Genomic DNA, 9,723 nt, shown 5'->3' on the forward strand with positions numbered 1-9,723 from the left:
CCTGGGGGTTATTACCTCTGGGTTTGCTCATCCAGCCAGACAGGGCCATACCCAACCTAAGGTCCACGCTTGGGCAGGGGCCATAAACTCCTTCCCCTTGCCTCTGGCAGAACTAGAAAAGGCTCAGAGGGGCTAATGAAGACTGACTGGCTGCCGCTGGGGAGGCTGATACTAAAACGTTTAAGTGCTACAGTGGTACAGAGGGCTGTACTTATCTGCCTGCCCACTGCAAAAGTTCCCATGGAAGCCCTGCCAGCAGCCCTCTGTTAATCACCTACATCAAAGGAAATGGTAATTAAAACAATTATTTAGGGAAGGACCGAGGCTGGTCCTGCTGCATTGCTGAGGGAGAGGAAAAGCACAGCTATTAAACAGCAGCTTTAGGCCTCTGCTATCTAGTGTGACTGGCAAGAAGAAGTGATAACTGAGAAGGACAAGGTTTTTTCATGTATAGGGAGCACTTGGGCCATGGGTCCCAGTCAAGGAGGACGAGAGCTGAGCATGCAAAAGCAGCAGTAACCCAGCACAAGGTGCTGCCCTGCACCCAACCTTTCCCACCCACAGTGTGGGAGTAAAGATTTTGCTCCACGAACTCTTTATTTCAGTGTCACGCAAGCTCTGCTGGCTCTTGGTAGGGGGTTGGGGCTGCTCCTGCAGACCTGCAGCCTCGGGCTGAGTGCTTGGCAGCGTTCGGGGTGCAGTGACCCAGGAGAAGCCCTGGAGATGGGTTTGCTCCGGGAGGCGCTGAGGATGGCTAAGCCCAGCATTGCTTTTTTGATGAGGTCTCAGATTCGGTTGACAAAGGTAGCTGTGTTGGTATAATATGCTTAGGCTCCTGTAAGGTATTTGACATGATACTTCCTGACAGCCTGATCGGAAATGAGCCCTATGCAGCACTCTGTGGGTTTAATGCAGCTAAGTGCAAGGCCCTATGTTTGGGGAGGCAGAATGTAGGTCACAGCAGTGAGCCAGGGCTGCACGGCACCAGCAGCCAGGTGAAGGTCAGGGCACCCACAGCACCACTAGGGCCTGTCCTGCAGAGGGACTGAGCCCATTCCCTACAAGTTACTTAGGAATTAAACTTGAGAAATTGCTTAGCTAAAGCCCCACCAGGACTCCAAGGTGCCACAAAAGAACCAGCTCAGGGATACCAGCAGTCAGAAAACCACCACTGAGCAGAATTCTCATCCAGGTCCCACGTGCTGCTCCCTGCCTCGGTGCTTTCAGTTCCTGCAGAGTTCAGCAGGATAGGACCACCTTTCTCCTGGATTTCTTCAGGCTTCTGTCCCCTGTTTCCTTCCCTGCCCTTTGGCTCTTACCCCCGCCTAGGTGATTTTCTCTAGCAACCATCTTCTGCATTTTTTTTCCTCCCCCTCTGGAGCATGATTTATCTTATTATGCTCATTAAAAAGCATGGGCTTTCCTTCCTAGGAGCACTGCTTCCCACAAAGTTAATGGGATAATGGGAGCGGGGTGTTTTTGATGCTTGCCAGGATTCAGCTCCATCCACAAGGACACCCCAGGGTGGTGTAGATTTGTGGGCTCTGGTGGACAAGAGCACATCCAGGCTTTGAGTGCCCATATCATGCCCACACCACCATGGGGGTCACTTGTTGGTCATTTGAAGCTCTGCTTTGGGCAGACCCACCCTGCATGGAACTCCTCAATGCTGCCAGCCCCACTGCCTGCACAAATGTTAGCTTAAGGAACAGCGAACAGCCCCCAAACTGCTGAGGTTCCTCCCACCTCGAGCAGCCCTTGCTCTGTTTTCATCAAGGCTGTTTAAGGCTGTCCAGATGGCCTAATGTACCTCATCAAAGTACAATTTGTATCGCAGTGCGCAGCTATTTGAAGCATGCCAGCTCGGGGCTGGCAGTAACACTTTGGCCAGTGACACATCTGCCTCAATTCATTGGGGAGGTGATGGATGGAGGCACTGTGATCTGTGCCCAGTGTGGGAAGGCTGGCCCAGCTGAGGGACCAGGGGGGACTTGTGCATGGCAGCTGTGAGCTGGTTTTGGTTGGGTCTCCCCGAGGCATTGGCAGCTACTGCTGTAGGGATGGTTGGAGATGCAACAGGTCCCATCCTTTGGGAAACAGTTAGAAAAACCCTTTGAGCCTGGCAGGAGCATGGGGTTTATCGCTCCAGCTGCCCTGACCCCACTTGCAGCCCCACTGGTTTAGTGCAAACCCTTTGCAGTCCCAAAAGGTTGTTCCTTCCTGCTGGCATCTTCAGCTATTTGGAGGAAATTTATTAAGCACTGTTTTGCTTGCACTCTCTGGACAGGCTCTATGTGCTGCAAGGGTTCTCATGCAGCCTTCCTCACAAGGCTGATGAGCTCCTGCTCCACAGCTAAGATGGGAGAGGTTTTGACTTCTATGCCAGGGATGCTGCAAGGTTTCCAGGCCAGGCCTCAGGCCTTGAACAGGTGAAAAAAAGTAAATTTTCGTTAAATAGTTTTACCTTTCAAACAAATAAGACTACAGCTGCTTACTTTCCTCTTTTGAAATACTATCACTACAATAATGCTTCTTTAAATTTCAGTCATACAACCTATTTAGGGTCAGACACTCAAATGTGTATGAATTAATTCAGCTCATCAGAGTGTGGTATTCCTGAGAAGAAAATTCGCCCTCAAAAATGTGTTGCTCTCACTCAGCTCTGAAAATGAATATAGATTTTCCCACTTTACAGTAGCAAGAGGAGATCCTAGTTTTTTCATTGTGCTATGGGAATGCCTGTCATCCCACTTCCCAGCAGTACTGGGGGATGCTGGCACACCACAGGAGCTGGGGGAGAGCAGTGCTGGTGTGAGCAACTGCCCAGGTGGGTGCGTGAAGGGAGACTGGAGGAGCTGGATAAGGGTGGTTCAACTAAGGAGCTGCATGGACCAGCATCTGGAAAAGATACAGCCAGAGCATGGGGATAGGAGTGCTGTGAAATGGGGTCTGAAGATCCCCCCTCTCCTCTGGTGACCTCAGCCAGTTCCCCCCTGAGGGACAGTGGCTGGTAACACTGCATCTCCAGCGAGGCAGTTGGAAGCACTTGCTCTCTGGAGGTGTTGACAGCTCCTCTCCTCACATTCCAGGCTTCAAGGCCACATGTCCAATCGCCTCTTGGAAGGGGCTCAGGTCCCTGACTGCATCTGACTGGGCTCTGACTCTGCCTGGCTGCCTAGACTCATCCCCATCTGCAGCTCCATCTTCCAGCCGAATCACCCAGGGGCTGGAAATTACTTCCCATCACAAGCTCATTTTCATTAACAAAAACTCCAGGCTGGGCTGGAATTTTTATTTGTTTTGCTGATGTGATTACCTACCTCCCACCTGTGGCTCCCCCAGGCCCAGCCCAGTGGAGAGGGGGATGCTTCATGTGGGTGAATAGGCTCTCAGGCACCTTTGCTCTATGTCATGCCCAAAATATCCCAAAGCTCCAAATCTCTGCCCCAGACAGCTCTTCAGCCCAGACTACTCTAGCTGCTGGGAGTGGAAGCTGCAGACCCTACTCCAGCTGCTGAGGAGTTGCAGTGCTGCATTAGAGCATCCCCCTGCCTCAGGTGAGCATCTCGGAGCCAGGTCCCCAGGAAGAAGCACTTTGCTGCCTGCCTGCCCAGGCTTGCCAGCCAGATTGCTGGCTGGGGGCTGGCACAGCACCTGTGCCAAGGTGGAGCACGGCAGGCCTGGCTGTGGGGAAGGCAGGAAGGCTCTTGTGTGCAGGTGTGAATACACCTGTGTGTGTGTGCAGGGGAGCACCCACAGAGCAGAGAAGGGCTGCAGCATGGAAAGATGGAGGGACAGAGCTGGGCTAGCAGCCTCCTGCCTTCTTCCTCTTGTGCTCTCTGCCCTGAAGCCTTATTTAAATTAATGATAAAATTACTGTGAATTAAGGGGAGGGATCAGTGCCAAAACAGAGGCTGCTCATTTCCAACTTGCCCACATCCTCCAGGTTTTTCTGCGTGCCCCCTCCCCTTCTCCTGAGGCGTCTCTTTCTCTTTCTCAAATTGGTTGGAGAGACGGTGACCTGCCTGGCTGGAGACTGGATCCCTTGTCCCTCAGTGTGAGCTTGCTCTCTTTGACTTCTGAGTCCTGTTGAGGGGGCTTGTGCCTCCACCTTCCCTGGGATCCCCAGCTCTGGGGTGAGTGTTCCTGGGGCTGTCCTTTGCAGGAGCCCAGGCCCCACCACTCCCCTGCTCTGCAGCCGCCTCCTGCTCGCCTCCCAATTCCCTGGCAGACACAGTAGTGAGATTATCGTAATGATGTCCGACAAGGCAGTATCAGGAATTATGCTGATAAATCTAAACAGACAGCTTACAAAAAACCCAACAAAAACAAAACAACCACAACTGAACCCAGGCTTGTAATTTAATACAGGGTTATTAGCCTGGCCATCAGAGAACAGAGCTCTTGCATCCTGCAGCCTCGAGCCTCCTCTGTCCCCGGCTCTGCCTTGAAATATGGCCTCTTGCCATAACAAAATACTTTTAGCCATGTTTTTGGCTTGACTTGGGGTGGTGAAGTCTCCTTGATGAGTGCTGGGGCTGGGTGTGGGGGTACAGACCTGTGGAGTGAATGCAAAACCCCAATGGCAGCAGGCTGCCTTCATCCCTGCAGTGCATGGCAGTTTGGTACCCATGGCCAACCCGCGGTGGGCTCTTCTGCCCAGGGTAAACTTTGGTGGGCAGAGGCTGGGGAAATGGGGTGAGAGGATGGACAGCCTCCTGTGTGAGAGGTGTCAGTGCTGGGGGGCTGCCCAACAACACACTTGATGCCCACAGGGTGAAGACAAGTGACCCATAGCCTTGTACCTTCCTCCATGCCAGTGCCAGGTCCCTGTCAGGCACAGGGAAATGCAGGGCAGGGGCAGTATCTTTCTTGGGAAAGTAAGGATCTGCTTCATTCTGGCTGTACTAAATGCTTTCCTGACACAGGAACTGCTGACTGTTTTTCACCTGCTGTGGATTTTGCACACTTGCTATGTTCCTCTTGGTTTCCTTCCATGCAAAGGACACCGTAGGTAGCATTAACTTTAGTGAGGCATCTATGTGAGGTAAATGTGCCTGTGGGGAGCACAAATTCTGTCCATGTGAGGATCAGAGCTGAGCTGCCTGAAGTGAGATGCACACACATAGAGCTCTTAGTCCCCCAGCAGTGCCAGCAATTACCTCAAACCGAGGGAAATGCTCTTTTTTAAAAAGATACATTTAACCAGGGAGTGCATTTATTAGACTGCCTGTGTTTTAGAAGGCAGGCTCTGCCAAGCTGCTCAGTGAAGCAAATCTGATGGCAGGGCGACTGCGCTGCAGGGCTGCTGGCTCTCTGCCCCTGCAGTGGAGAATCCTGGGGGGCTGCAGGGAAGCCCCCAGAGAGGCTTGGGTTTGCCTCAGCACCCCAGTGCAGGGAGGATGGCAAGGCCACCAGAGGCTGGGCTGAGTGGTTCAGTGCCCATGTGGGACTGGATCTTGTCTCCTCATTTGGGATGAGTTTCTCCTCCAGGATTGGCTACATGTGCCAAAGGTGGCCTTGGCTCCATGGAGGTTTGCCAGGTTTAGGGGCTCCAACACCTGTAGTCCAGGGACCAGCATTTCCTGTGGACATTGTCTCCTGTGCCTCTGCAAGAGCCACTGGCACGTCCTGCAGAGCCCAGTGGAAAGGCTTTGCATGGATCACCTGAGCTGGAAGGCGTCAGGAGGGCAGCTGACCCCAAAAGCCTTTGGAGGGCAGGTGGCAGCAGGCGGGCTCTGGCACTGGCCAGGGCTGCTGGGGGCTCTGTGCCATGCCAGGGAGGAGCCTGGGCTCACACTGCCAGCAAGGCAACTGCTGGCATAAGTAAGCATGGTGGGTTAGTGATTAATGAATTAATGAATTAATGAAGTAGTGAATTGGAAAATTAACTAATTAGACTAATCTGTTAAAGGGGCTTGAGCCCTTGGTTGCTTTTTCCCTGATGGCCAGGCAGCAAGCTGTGTGGGACAGTGCCTGGGAGAGAGCCCTGAGGAGCTCATGATGACCCCAGACAGGCACAGAGTTCCCACACATTCCCTGGCTCCATAGCCCAGACCCAGCCCACGGGCACAGCAGTCATGGGGAAGATGTGCTCTCTTCTGTGTCATGTGAGAAACGGCAGGAGAACAGTGCAAGCTTACATTCCTCATTTTTTCCCTTTTTTTTTTGTTTATTTTTCTGGTTTTAATTTTTTTTTTTTTTTTGATAATAGGTATGAAAGAAGTGATTCAGAAACACTTTCCCCCTTCCATTACCCAGAAAGCAAGTAAGAGTTGCGAGAGTGAGGACTGCAGCAAAACAATTGCGTTGAAGTATTTGAAGTTGTGCCTATATGGCAAATGTGACAAAAATGAGTGCAACCTTAAAATAGCAGCAGCAATCTTTTAAAAAGCAAAAAGCAGATGATTACTGACTGAAGAGATTGCAGCACACCAGGCTAGGTGCAGGCTGTTGTGTTTAACTCTCTCCAGAGGTGCCACATCAGGCACAGACTGCAGTTGCCCTCCTACTTTATGATGAGCTCAAGCACCTGGCAGTGCCCAACAGGCATCTTTCCAAGGGTAGCATCAGGTGACAGAAGTGTGTCACCTGCCATATCCCCTCACTTGATCGATTTGCAGCCAGGCTGAGAGCACAGCTGTCTGGTGCTCCCTTGGCATTTCAAGGATGCTCATGGGCCTATGGACTGGTGTGAATTGCATGCCTGTGGACCAGCCAGGCATGGCAGGATGGCTTTCTGTGTTAGTCACTGCTCTTTCATACTCACCTGGCTTCCCTGCATGGGCCAGAGTGTCTATAACTTGCTTTCCTGGCTGTGCCCTGCCACGGACTGCAGGGCAAGTGGGGGCCTCTGGTGCCACCATCACCCCAGCCACTGGGCCTGTACCTGCTCCATGGCTAAACACAGTCACTCCCTCCCTGGGGCTGTGGCTCTGGCATCCTTCACTGGTGCTAAAAATGACATTTTTCCAAATAATGAAAGAATCTTTCATTACCTTGTTTCTGCAAGCAACCTGGGAGGCTGGGTAACAGCTGTGCTTAATGCAGCTTCTGCATTAGTATTTTTTCCCTCAGTCTCCAGTTAAGGCATGCCATGAGGCATGAGAAGATGTGACTCTGGATGACTGCTGGGGGTCTGTCCAAGGCAGCAGTGCATGGCTGGGTGCCTTCAGTCACCATCTCTGTCAGGAAGGCAGCAGCAAACCTGCTTCTCCTTGGCCCTGCAAGTCCTCCTGCCCTACTCCCCGCAGTGTGACTTCATCCCAGCATGGTCTGGGATCTGGTTCACTTTGCACCCATGAGTGACTGTACTCCTGCAAGAACTCATGTCTGGGGCTCTTTGTTCCTGGTGTGCCCTGGGGACAGCTGGAATGAGGGGAAAGGGCTGTTCCTCTAGGGATTGTGTGGATGGGAAGAGGAGGACTTGTGCACAGATGATCCTGTACCTCCTCAATAGAGAGAACAGGTGTGGGAGGCTCCAGGCAAATGTGGCCTGAAAGCAGTATTTATTTCAGACCTTTTAAACAGTTCTAAGCCCCTTTGCAGATGTTCCATCCCATGCCCTAAGGCAAATTACTAGGCTAGAGGCAAGTAACTACAAGGTGCTGTCCCTTCTTCCATCTCCCACAGGGATGACACTGGCCCAGGGGAAAGATCCATGTCCCTCGTGGCTGTGTTTCACCCAGCAGCACACACTGGGTAAAAGCCCACGCAGAGGTGGCACCACCCTGTGGGTTGCCTGCAGCCCTGGGCATGGGCAGGAGTCTGAGTTACTGCCCTGGCATTTAGACAGCTCTGTCCTGCTCTGCCAGGCAATGCCAGTTCCACTCCAGCGAGTGAAGGGTGTCTCCTTGCTTGGCCAAGAGCAGGTAGAGCAGCTGCCTCTGCTCCCTTTGGGACACTTTACTCCTCTCACCAGCTGCAGTGTGGAGCCCTCATGCCCATCTCCTGTGGCAATGATGGACCAGAGACCTGAGCCTGTCTCACTGTCGCCAGCTGCTTGTTCCCTCTCCGAATCTCCCATTCCGAGTTGAGTTTATTTTGGTTTTGAGCTGATAGATGGATTAGCATTTATCACCAAGCTGACTACCGTAGGGCTATTAAAAGTGATTTGCAATGTAAATACTTTCGTCATCAAGCACATTTTCTTTAGACTAAGGTTGACTTTTATGAATATTAAAGCCTTGTAAATGGGTTCAGCAAGTTTGTAGGAGTACATCTGTCAGAGGGAGGGGGATTGGCTGCCTGCATTGTGCTGGGGAATCAATGTGCATCCACCGGAGGGCAAAGGGATCTGGTGGCAGAGGGAGGGAAGTGGAGCATGAAAGGGTGTGTGAGGCAGAAAGAAAATCTGAGTGCCTTGAAGAAGGACAGAAAGAAAGGAGAGTGAGCATGTGAGCATATACTAGAGTGCAACTCACTCTGAGCAGAATGGGAAGCAAGGCTTGGGCTGGACTGTTATTGCTGGAGGCTGGCAGAGACTGTCAGGCTAGGGGAGGACTTGTGAAAGGAAGGGGGAGACCTGGCCAGAGCTGAGGGTGAGCAGAGCTGTCCCTGGCAGAGCTCAGTGCCAGAGGCGTGTGTCTGAACTGGTACATGGCCCACATACTACAGGGATGAGTGAAAACTGCTCCTTTACTTGAGGATGCCCTGCCATGAGTGTAGGGTTGCAGGACCAGCAATGAATTCCCCAAGTCCCCCAGCAGACACAGCCTGGCATTAGTCCGTGTGCCAGGAGCCAGTGCTGGCTGCTGCTGTGCTGCTGCATGTTTGAGTATGGTTACTGGGAATCTGTCAGGGATAATGGGTGGATGTTCCCGGGCTTGTGGGGGAAGCCAGAGTAAATGACCAAAACGGCTTTTCATGTTCTTCAGAAACATTCATCTCCTGTGCACTTGCTCAGTGAGGTAACCATTCTGCTTCAGGATGGCTATGGATGGGAGCTGCCAAAAGCCAAGGTGGAGTATCAAGGTGGTCACTTGCCACCAGTTTCTGTATATCCCCCACTTCAGAGGCAGAGGTGAGAGGAGTGGCTTTGTCTGTTCCTAGGTGTTTATGGTGTTTTGGTGCAAGGGCAGTTTTTGAAATGGAGGAGTGTGATGGATCACTGCCAACTGATAATGGAAGACTAGCTAATGCTGATTAGAGAGCAGGCACAGCACAGCATGGCTGAAAAGAAAAAATAAGACAAAGAAGCTATTCCAAAAAATAGAGGCTGGAAGCACAGTGATACAAAAAAGCAGGAGATGTGCAGTTACATGAAAAATAGACAGTTCCAGGAGTATCCCGTATCCCTACAAGGTGACAGCTGGGTTTACTGCCTGGTAACTCCCCCAGACCAAGCTGGGTCAGTCCAGCAAGAGTCTCAGACTGTCACAGGTCTTAATCCCAAAAGAGAGTAAGGTAGGCCCTTCATTTGCTTGGGCCATTGACTGTGAAGGCAAGTCAGCCCTTGGCTTCTTCTATGAGAGAACCACAAGTTCCTCCTGTCCCACCTCACAGCCTGTCACAATGTCCGTGGCCAGGGGAAGGTTTGGAGCTGAGCTCTGGTTCTGGAGTGCATTAACTGTTGCTCATGACCAGTGCTGACATGGCTCAGGAAGGAATGTGATGTCACTTTGGCGCAGCAAGAGATGGTGGTGAAATTTGCTGGCAGACCACGAGAAGGGAATGTGTGAATATGTCAAGCCAAAAGAAACAAGTGCTGCCTTTAATTGGAAT

Source organism: Lonchura striata, chromosome 5, assembly GCF_050655825.1.
Source record: "Lonchura striata isolate lonStrDom1 chromosome 5, ASM5065582v1, whole genome shotgun sequence".
Taxonomy (NCBI): domain Eukaryota; kingdom Metazoa; phylum Chordata; class Aves; order Passeriformes; family Estrildidae; genus Lonchura; species Lonchura striata.